The sequence below is a fragment of the Saimiri boliviensis genome, chromosome 1 (genome assembly GCF_048565385.1).
Source record: "Saimiri boliviensis isolate mSaiBol1 chromosome 1, mSaiBol1.pri, whole genome shotgun sequence".
Classification (NCBI taxonomy): domain Eukaryota; kingdom Metazoa; phylum Chordata; class Mammalia; order Primates; family Cebidae; genus Saimiri; species Saimiri boliviensis.
In genome coordinates this window covers 125747958-125756538 of record NC_133449.1, presented here as the reverse complement: position 1 = coordinate 125756538, position 8581 = coordinate 125747958, and positions in this window count along the sequence as shown.

Below are 8581 nucleotides of genomic sequence, written 5' to 3'. Positions count from 1 at the left end.
AATAACCTAGAGGAGTTCTCAGGGAAATAATGGGCCCCCCAGGGGTCAGGCATGAAAAGAAGGGGCCTCAGCAGGTCCTGTCTCGCAGGGCCCTTCTGTAGGGCATCTGAGAGCTGGATCCCTGGGGCTCCTGAGGTCATTGGTACCCCGCACGGTGTTTTTTCCAGGGTCAGACCTTCCTCGGTCCTGGAGCAAGGAAATGAAACTGGCTTTTTCCTGCGCATCGCCTGGTGGGCGCTTGGTAAACTCCGTTCAAGGAGCCCCGGGGCTTTTAGGCGGGAAAGCTTCTTGAGCCCTGGTGGACAGACGGGCCACCACTTGAAAGCCAGCAGCAGGAAGAGATGGAGCTATGCACCTCTGCATCCGATTATTGTGGAATTGGAATTGGGTTTTCTTGGTGATGGTGCTGATGTGAGGCTGGGTCCAGCGCTTCCCCTGCTCCTTCTCTGCCAGACGCAGTATTCATTGCAGATCTGACCCCCTGGGCTTGCACTGAGGGGACTGCAGCCTGTTACAGGGCAACATCCAGGCTCCAGGGACTCTCAGGGGCCATCTGCACCCTGTGAGCACCAAGTCCACCCCACAGCTTCTGCGCTGGCCAAGGAGGGCGCCTGGCACCAAACGCAGACCCACAGCCTGAGCTCCTGAGATTCTTTTTATTTTTGACACAGAGTCTTGTTCCAGAACCAGTCACACCAGGTAGGGATACAAACAGAAGTAATACGGAGGGCTGGCAAAGAAAGAAAAGAAAAGGCAAATTATTGAACGTGGTAGTCATGAAGTAGGGGGTTTTGTATTGGATTTCATTGTTACTTTGGGTTTAGAATGAGTGACTGGGACAGACAACTGTAAAGCTCCAGGCAGCTGGGACCAGGAGGGTCTTGCTGACCTTCCTGTGAGGTGGCTCTTCTGAGCTGTGTTGGATAAGGGATATGCCCAACCCTACAAGTACAGCTTCACATTCCTAACAATCTGTGAGTCACAGCGGTCTTCAATAAATTAAAATCATTTCCTTTGTTTTCCTGAACCCGTTAAAGGAATCACGTGGTTCCTGCCCATTAATCGCCGACGTCAGTGACCACACGTGCCTGTTAGCTTGCTGCCGCCCTTTTCTTTATTATGCTTTGAACTGCACAGGAAAGATATTTTATTTTTACAATCTATGGCTTGGGTTTGTGAAAGTCAAAAGTGCCTTAGTGTACGTTGATGCGTTTATTTTTTAAAATGCTTTACTGGGATGTACTTTGCATTCACTCTCCTTTGCCACGCCAGATCTAGACAACAATCAATTTTAAGTCTCTGTACATGAGCCTATTATCAAAATGTCTAATACCCAGGATTATAAATTATGTCATCTTTTGGGTCTGGTTCTTTCAGTCAGCCTAACGATTTTTGCTTTCATTTCTGTGGTAGCGTGTATCACTACATCATTCCTCTTGGATGGCAAGTAGTGTTCTGTTGCATGGACAAAACCACACATTATGTGAATTCATATAAGAGACTTCATGTTTATACGAATTTTATTTCTTTTCCATACTAACTTTGGGTTAAAGTCTCTGTGTCCTCTGGTGATTTTATGTGGAACATTTTGAGGGATAGCCCCATTTTTGTTTTGTTTATTTTGTTTTGTTTTCAAGGTGGCTACAATATTTTACATTCCCATTTGCAGCATATGTGTGTTCCATATTCCTCACTTCTTTTCTAACATTTGTCATTGTTCTTTGCTCTAACTGGCAAATTGTGTGTCTTCTATGGAAAATGTCTATTCAGCGATCATAGAACCTCTCTCCTCCCTCTGAATATCTGCCATTCAAAATCCTATGAAGCACACGGAGGGGGGCAGTGTTCAAGTTGGGGACCCTGGGAAGTCCTCAGGCCAGCCCTGCATGAGGGCTGCCCCAGGAGAGCAGGGCGAGCTTGTGAAGGCCCTGAAGCCCTGACCACCTGAGAGAGAGGCCCACACAGAGGAGGTGGTGTTGCTGATGCCCCAATGCCTGGGTGTCCTCTAGAGACATTTGGGAGAAAGTTCTTTGCCAAGAAATATCCCTGCTAGCCATAAGGCAAGTGTGTGTGTGTGTGTGTGTGTGTGTGTGTGTGTGTACCACAATTCTAGTGTTCATTGTGGAATTTGAAAATGAAAGTGTAAAGCTGAAAATTTAATCACTCATAATAATAACACACCTGCAAAATGAAACCACTACATAATAACCCTCTGCTCTGTGCTAGGTGGGTTGTCCCAGAACTCAGGGACCTGGGAACCTCCCTCCTGACAGAGCCCTATACAGTGTGTGGGGCTGCACACACGTATACCAGGGCAGAAACCTGCACAAGAGCACGAACCCCGACCCATCTGATGCCTCCGACAGGGCTGAGGGTAGCCCCTTGTTCTTCCTGAGCATTTTTACTGGGGCTGACCTGGGAGGTGCAGGAGGCACTGGGGCTGGGAATTGTGCAGAAGTGCAGAGAGCATGTGGGCCAGGAACTGGTGAGGGGGGTGAGAAATAGGCCTTCCCACTGGAGGGGTCTGGATATGTCGCCATGCCTGCAGGCTGTGCAGTCCCAACTTTCCTCAACCACAGCCAGCCAGGAAGCTGCCAGGCCAGCAAATCTTTCGAATACCCCATCCTATCTCCTGCTCCACTGTGTCTGCTATGCTTCAGGTACCCTCTCTTTTATAAAGCCGGCTGTCCTTCAGCTGATGCAGCTGAAAATCAAGAAGCTGGAGGTCCCCACCTCCCTGGAATATAGCAGTCTGCTTTCCATGGAGTCTTAGCTTGAAGATCCTCTGGGTCCCAAGGCAGAAAATGAGCAAAAGGGCAGCATGCTGGTGTCTTGGTCAAGGGGAAGGAACTGCCTGAGACCACTGCAATAGAGGACAACCCAGTGGGGATTGCCATGGATGCCAGGGCAGATCCCCCAGCCTGGTCCTGGTAGCTGGTCCTTGACAGGCCTAGCTCATGACCCAGCCTCTGAGACAGGCAGGTGGACCCCTCCACAAGGAGCTGTCAGGCAAGGCTCAGGCAGCCTACACCACCAATGGTGGTGGGAGGTCATCAGGTCCTGTCTCTACAGTAGACCCTCAGCACCAGGAAATGATCCTCGACATGTGCAAGGGAGTCAGCTTTATCAGCAGCATGGCCTTCCACATTCCCTCAACCAGACATCTTCTCACCAGGCAAGTTGGGGACTGGTCAGCACAGGAGCCCTGAAGGACAGGACAGAGCCTGTTGGGGGTGAGAAGGGAACTGGGGCCCTCGATGCTGGTGGGCCTGTCCAGCTATTGGAGCCCCGCTCTTTGCAGCCCTGGGTGGCTTCTGTCTTGCCACCCACATCTCCCTTCTGCCAGGCCCAAGCTTCTCTGTGCTTTCTCCAGGGGTTCACTTCCCCAAGTCCAGATGAAGTTCAGAACCAGGAGCAGCTGATGAAAGATGTGGCTGCCTTCTTGCTCTCCTGCCAGATCCCTGCTTGGAGAGGGAGGGGCCGCAGGGGTAGCTGGGGGCTTCTGAGGCTTTATCACCCTAGTTGAAATGCTTTTCCCTCTAGCCAGTGTCAGATCAACTTGGTTTTTTGAGCTGTTGTTGGCGGGGACCAAGGGTGGCCTAGGGAATGAGTAGGGTCCACAGCTCCTGGGTACTCTTCTGGAGAGATGTGGTTTCTGGAACTTTGCTAGGGTGACACAAAAAGACCTTCATGGTCAGTGAAAGGTCAGTTCTTGGAGTCAACCTGTGGTTTTTAGTCTGCCATCTCCAGCAGTCGTGGATTGGGCTGGGTGCTTCCTGCTCTAAGAGGTGGAATCGGGCTCTGCAAAGCACCAGGGAGGCCTCTAGCCCACAGGCTCAGCTGCTCCTGACTTCCCCAGCTTCTGGGACACATCACTCTCTCTCTTTCTCTCCCTCTCCACTTTCCCCTTCCCCACCCCAGCCCTGGCTCTGTGCTGTGGCTGCCAGAATTGCAGGATGGACTCAAGGACAGTCCTGGGTACACCCTGTTACCTTCACAGCTCACGCTGCACAGGCTCATTATCCCTACGGTCATTTTCATTACGGAGAACCCTGGATGATCCAAGAATGCCACACCAGGAACACAGGCAGCTCAAGGCCTGGCTCAAGGGACACCCCTTGAGGTCCAGGTGCAGGATGTAGTGCTGGTGCAGGTAATGCACGCCCTCGCACGGTCCTGCCTGGTGAACAGGACCACATCCAGCTCGGTCAGGCGGTACTTCTCATCCATGATCCGGTCAAAGAGCTCCCCGCCATCCACACTGCCAGAGCAAAGGAAGAGGCAGGCACCAGCCTGAGCAAGGGTCTTCAGGGCTTGTTTACTGTCATCATGGGGCCAAAAGATGCCAGCCTGGTAGGCCCACAGTCATACTCCATAGGTTATAGGGCTACTGCCGCTGCCACTGGGGATTTTGTGTGTTTTTCTGAGATGGAGTCTCTCTCTTTCACCAGGCTTGAGTGCAGTGGCATGAACTCAGCTCACTACAACCTCCATCTCCCAAGTTCAAGTGATTCCCCTGCCTCAGCCTCCTGAGTAGCTGGAATTACAGGTGCCTTCCACAACACCCAGCTAATTTTCATTTTTTTGGTGTGTTTGTTTGTTTTGAGACAAAGTTTCACTCTTGTTGCCCAGGCTAGTGTGCAGTGGCATAATCTTGGCTCACCACAACCTCACCCTCCAGTTCAAGCAATTCTCCTGCCTCAGCCTCCTGAGTATCTGGGTTTACAGGCATGCACCACGAGGCCTGGTTAATTTTGTGTTTTTAGTAGAGACAGGGTTTCTCTATGTTGATCAGGCTGGTCTTGAACTCCCGAACTCAGGTGATCTGCCTGCCTCAGCCTCCCAAAGTAGTGGGATTACAGGCCTGAATCACCGCGACTGGCCAATTTTTGTATTTTTAATAGAGATGGGGTTTTACCACGTTGGCCAGGCTTGTCTCGAACTCCTCACCTCAGGTGTTCTGCCCACCTTGGCCTCCCAAAGTGCTGCGTTTACAAGCGTGAGCCACCATGCCAGGCCTGCCATTGGGATTTTATTGGGACCTTTGCTCCAGTTCACCCCCAGCAGAGATTAGGGGTGGTTAAAAGGAAGTGGCAGGTCAAAGGGAAGAGGGGATGGCCATCAATGCTGATGATCCTGACCAGGGCTGCAAACTCATTTGCCTATGGAAGCCAACTCAGACCTTTGTGGCATAAGGCTAAGTGGGCTGGTCCGGCCATACATGAAGCAAACATTTCTTTTTTTTTTTTTTTTTTTTTTTGAGACAGAGACTTGCTCTGTCACCAGGCTGGAGTACAGTGGCACAGTCTCAACTCACTGCAATCTCCGCCTCCTGGTTTCAAACAATTCCCCTGCCTCAGCCTCCTGAGTAGCTGGGACTGCAGGTGCTCACCACTACACCTGGCTAGTTTTTGGGTTTTTTTGTTTGTTTGTTTGTTTTCAGTACAGACTGGGTGTCATCATGTTAGCCAGGATGGTCTCAATCTCCTGACCTCGTGATCCACCTGCCTCAGCCTCCCAAAGTGCTGGGATTACAGGCATGAGCCAACATGCCCAGCTGAAGCAAACATTTTCTAACAACATATAGTCTTTTGCTTATCTTTTGTTTTTCCACTTTTGATAGGAACATGACATGACAACTGTACTCTCCTCAGCTCTGCCTGGAAGGAAAACAGCAACACAAGCGCAAATATGAACGATCGCTGAGCCCTTGGCCCCAGTTCTAGGGCAGTTGGGAGTGGTGGGGGTTGTGGCAAAGGAAGCCTGGTCGCCCTGTCTAGAAAGGCAGCTCCTGGGACTCCAACACATCATTTCCACTTGGAAAGGCAGGCCCGGCATTTACTGCATCTTTTACATTTTTAAGAAAAGCCAGATATCTAGGTTTTAATATGAAGCTAAACTATTTCTAATGGTTAAGAACTATACCCACATTACTAAAAATAGGTAGAGTGTGGTGCCTCACACCTGCAATTCCAGGACTTTGGGAAGCTGTGGCGGGAGGATCGCTTGAGTTCAGGAGTTCAAGACCAGCCTGGGCAACATAGCAAGACCTCATCGCTACAAAAAGTTTTAAAAATTATCTGGGTGTGGTGGCATGTGCCTGTGGTCACAGTGACATGGGAGGCTGAGGTGGGAGCATCCCTGGAGCCTGGGAGTTCAAGGCTGCACTGATCTGTAATCACAACACTGCACTCCAGCCTGGGCAACAGAGACCTTGTCACTAAAAAAACTTTTCAATTTAATTTGATTTTCAAAAAATTACTGAAAATAGCATAGGCCAATTGACATACATACACCTGCAGGCCACATCAGGCTCACTGGCCACTGGATTGTGACAAAGTGGCTTTGTTCTCCACATTCCATGTTGGAGGTCAAAAAGCCAAGCCAGAGAAGACAGGATGGCACTACTCTGGATGTGGCAGGGAGGGGAAAGTACAGAGAGGGCTTTTCCTTGAATGAAGGCTCTAAGCCCCAGCTCTGAGCCCTGGCCTGAGCCAAGGCGGCTGCCCCGTCTCCGATACTCACTACTCCATGACGAGGGTGCAGCTGAGCTTGCTCTTGAAGGTGTCAAAGAGCTGGGTTAGGTTCACGTGGCTCAGCTGGTTCAGAATGTTGATCTCGTTCTTCACATCCTCCTTGGGGAACCAGAGGACAGAGGGTTTTCCAAGTGAATGGGTCAGGAATAGAAGCCCCCTGCACCTCCCAAGACAGACACAGAGCTCCTCATCCTTCCTCGGTTTCCTATTCTCATAACAGGTCTCCATGACTCAACACCCAAACCAGACTCTACAACACAAAGGGCCTGAGTGTGTCCGACTCATCTCACAGACAGGAAACCCAAGGCCCAATAAGGACAGAACCTTCTTGTCCCAGGCTCCACAGGGTGGGGTGCCTGGACACCTGCGCGTGGTGGGTGGGTCTGAACCCAGGGCTGTGAAGGGAACTTCCTGACTGGAGTGTGAGAATCCCAGAAAAGAGCAGGAAAAGTAGCATTTCCAGCTCAGCATGGGAACCTGGGAGCCCTGAGAGAAGGGAAGGAATCCTGAGGCTGGCCAGAGGGACCCGGCCTGGCCAGATGCCTCACCCGGTCCTTGGCGCTCTTCACTTTGATGATCTTGGCAGCCAGTGGGAGGCCTGTGGATTTCTCTGTGCACTTGTGGACCTGGCCAAACCGGCCCCTGTGGAGACACAGCCACACAGCAGGCTGAGAGCCAGAGGCTCACCCCACATCCATCCCTGGGCTTCTGGGTTGACTCCTCCACACACAGGCCATGTGGAACAGCCTACACCCCATGATCACAAAGAAGTACAAGAGGTCCCCATGCTTCTTGTGGTCCCCAGAAAGTAGGTTCCAGCTGCTTACAGTGAGAACTTTCAGGCACTGCAAGGGAGGCAGGAATGGTCAAGCGTGAACGCACCGCTCCTCCTGGAGTGTGGCCCTCCGCCCCACTGAGGAGCCTCTTCCTTGCTCCTCCAGGGAGTCCCACCTTCCAGTCACAGATCTGGGACTGCAGGGAACACCATGGCTGCTCCTGGCTCCCTGGAAGGATGTGCTCAGGTGGTGTGCTTCTGATGGAGTTCATCTTCAAGCTTTTTTGAGGGCCCCACGGCCGCTGGTCTTCACAAGGAAAGGAAGTCCAGGGCCAGTTGTCTCTCTTCCCAAATGGGGTCCTGGTCTGGGTGCCTCCCCAGACCCCTCCAGTGGGAAGGCCTATTTCTCACCCCCCTCACCAGTTCCTGGCCCCCATGCTCTCTGCACTTCTGCACAATTCCCAGCCCCAGTGCCTCATGCACCTCCCAGGTCAGCCCCAGTAAAAATGCTCAGGAAAAACAAGGGGCTACCCTCAGCCCTGTCGGAGGCATCAGATGGGTCGGGGTTCGTGCTCTTGTGCAGGTTTCTGCCCTGGTATACGTGCGTGTGGCCTCACACACTGTATACGGCTCTGTCAGGAGGGAGGTTCCCAGGTCCCTGAGTTCTGGGACAACCCACCTAGCACAGAGCAGAGGGTTATTATGTAGTGGTTTCATTTTGCAGGTGTGTTATTATGAGTGATTAAATTTTCAGCTTTACACTTTCATTTTCAAATTCCACAATGAACACTAGAATTGTGGTACACACACACACACACACACACACACACACTTGCCTTATGGCTAGCAGGGATATTTCTTGGCAAAGAACTTTCTCCCAAATGTCTCTAGAGGACACCCAGGCATTGGGGCATCAGCAACACCACCTCCTCTGTGTGGGCCTCTCTCTCAGGTGGTCAGGGCTTCAGGGCCTTCACAAGCTCGCCCTGCTCTCCTGGGGCAGCCCTCATGCAGGGCTGGCCTGAGGACTTCCCAGGGTCCCCGACTTGAACACTGCCCGCCTCCGTGTGTTTCATAGGATTTTGAATGGCAGATATTCAGAGGGAGGAGAGAGGTTCTATGATCGCTGAATAGACATTTTCCATAGAAGACACACAATTTGCCAATTATAGCAAAGAACAATGACAAATGTTAGAAAAGAAGTGAGGAATATGGAACACACATATGCTGCAAATGGGAATGTAAAATATTGTAGCCACCTTGAAAACAA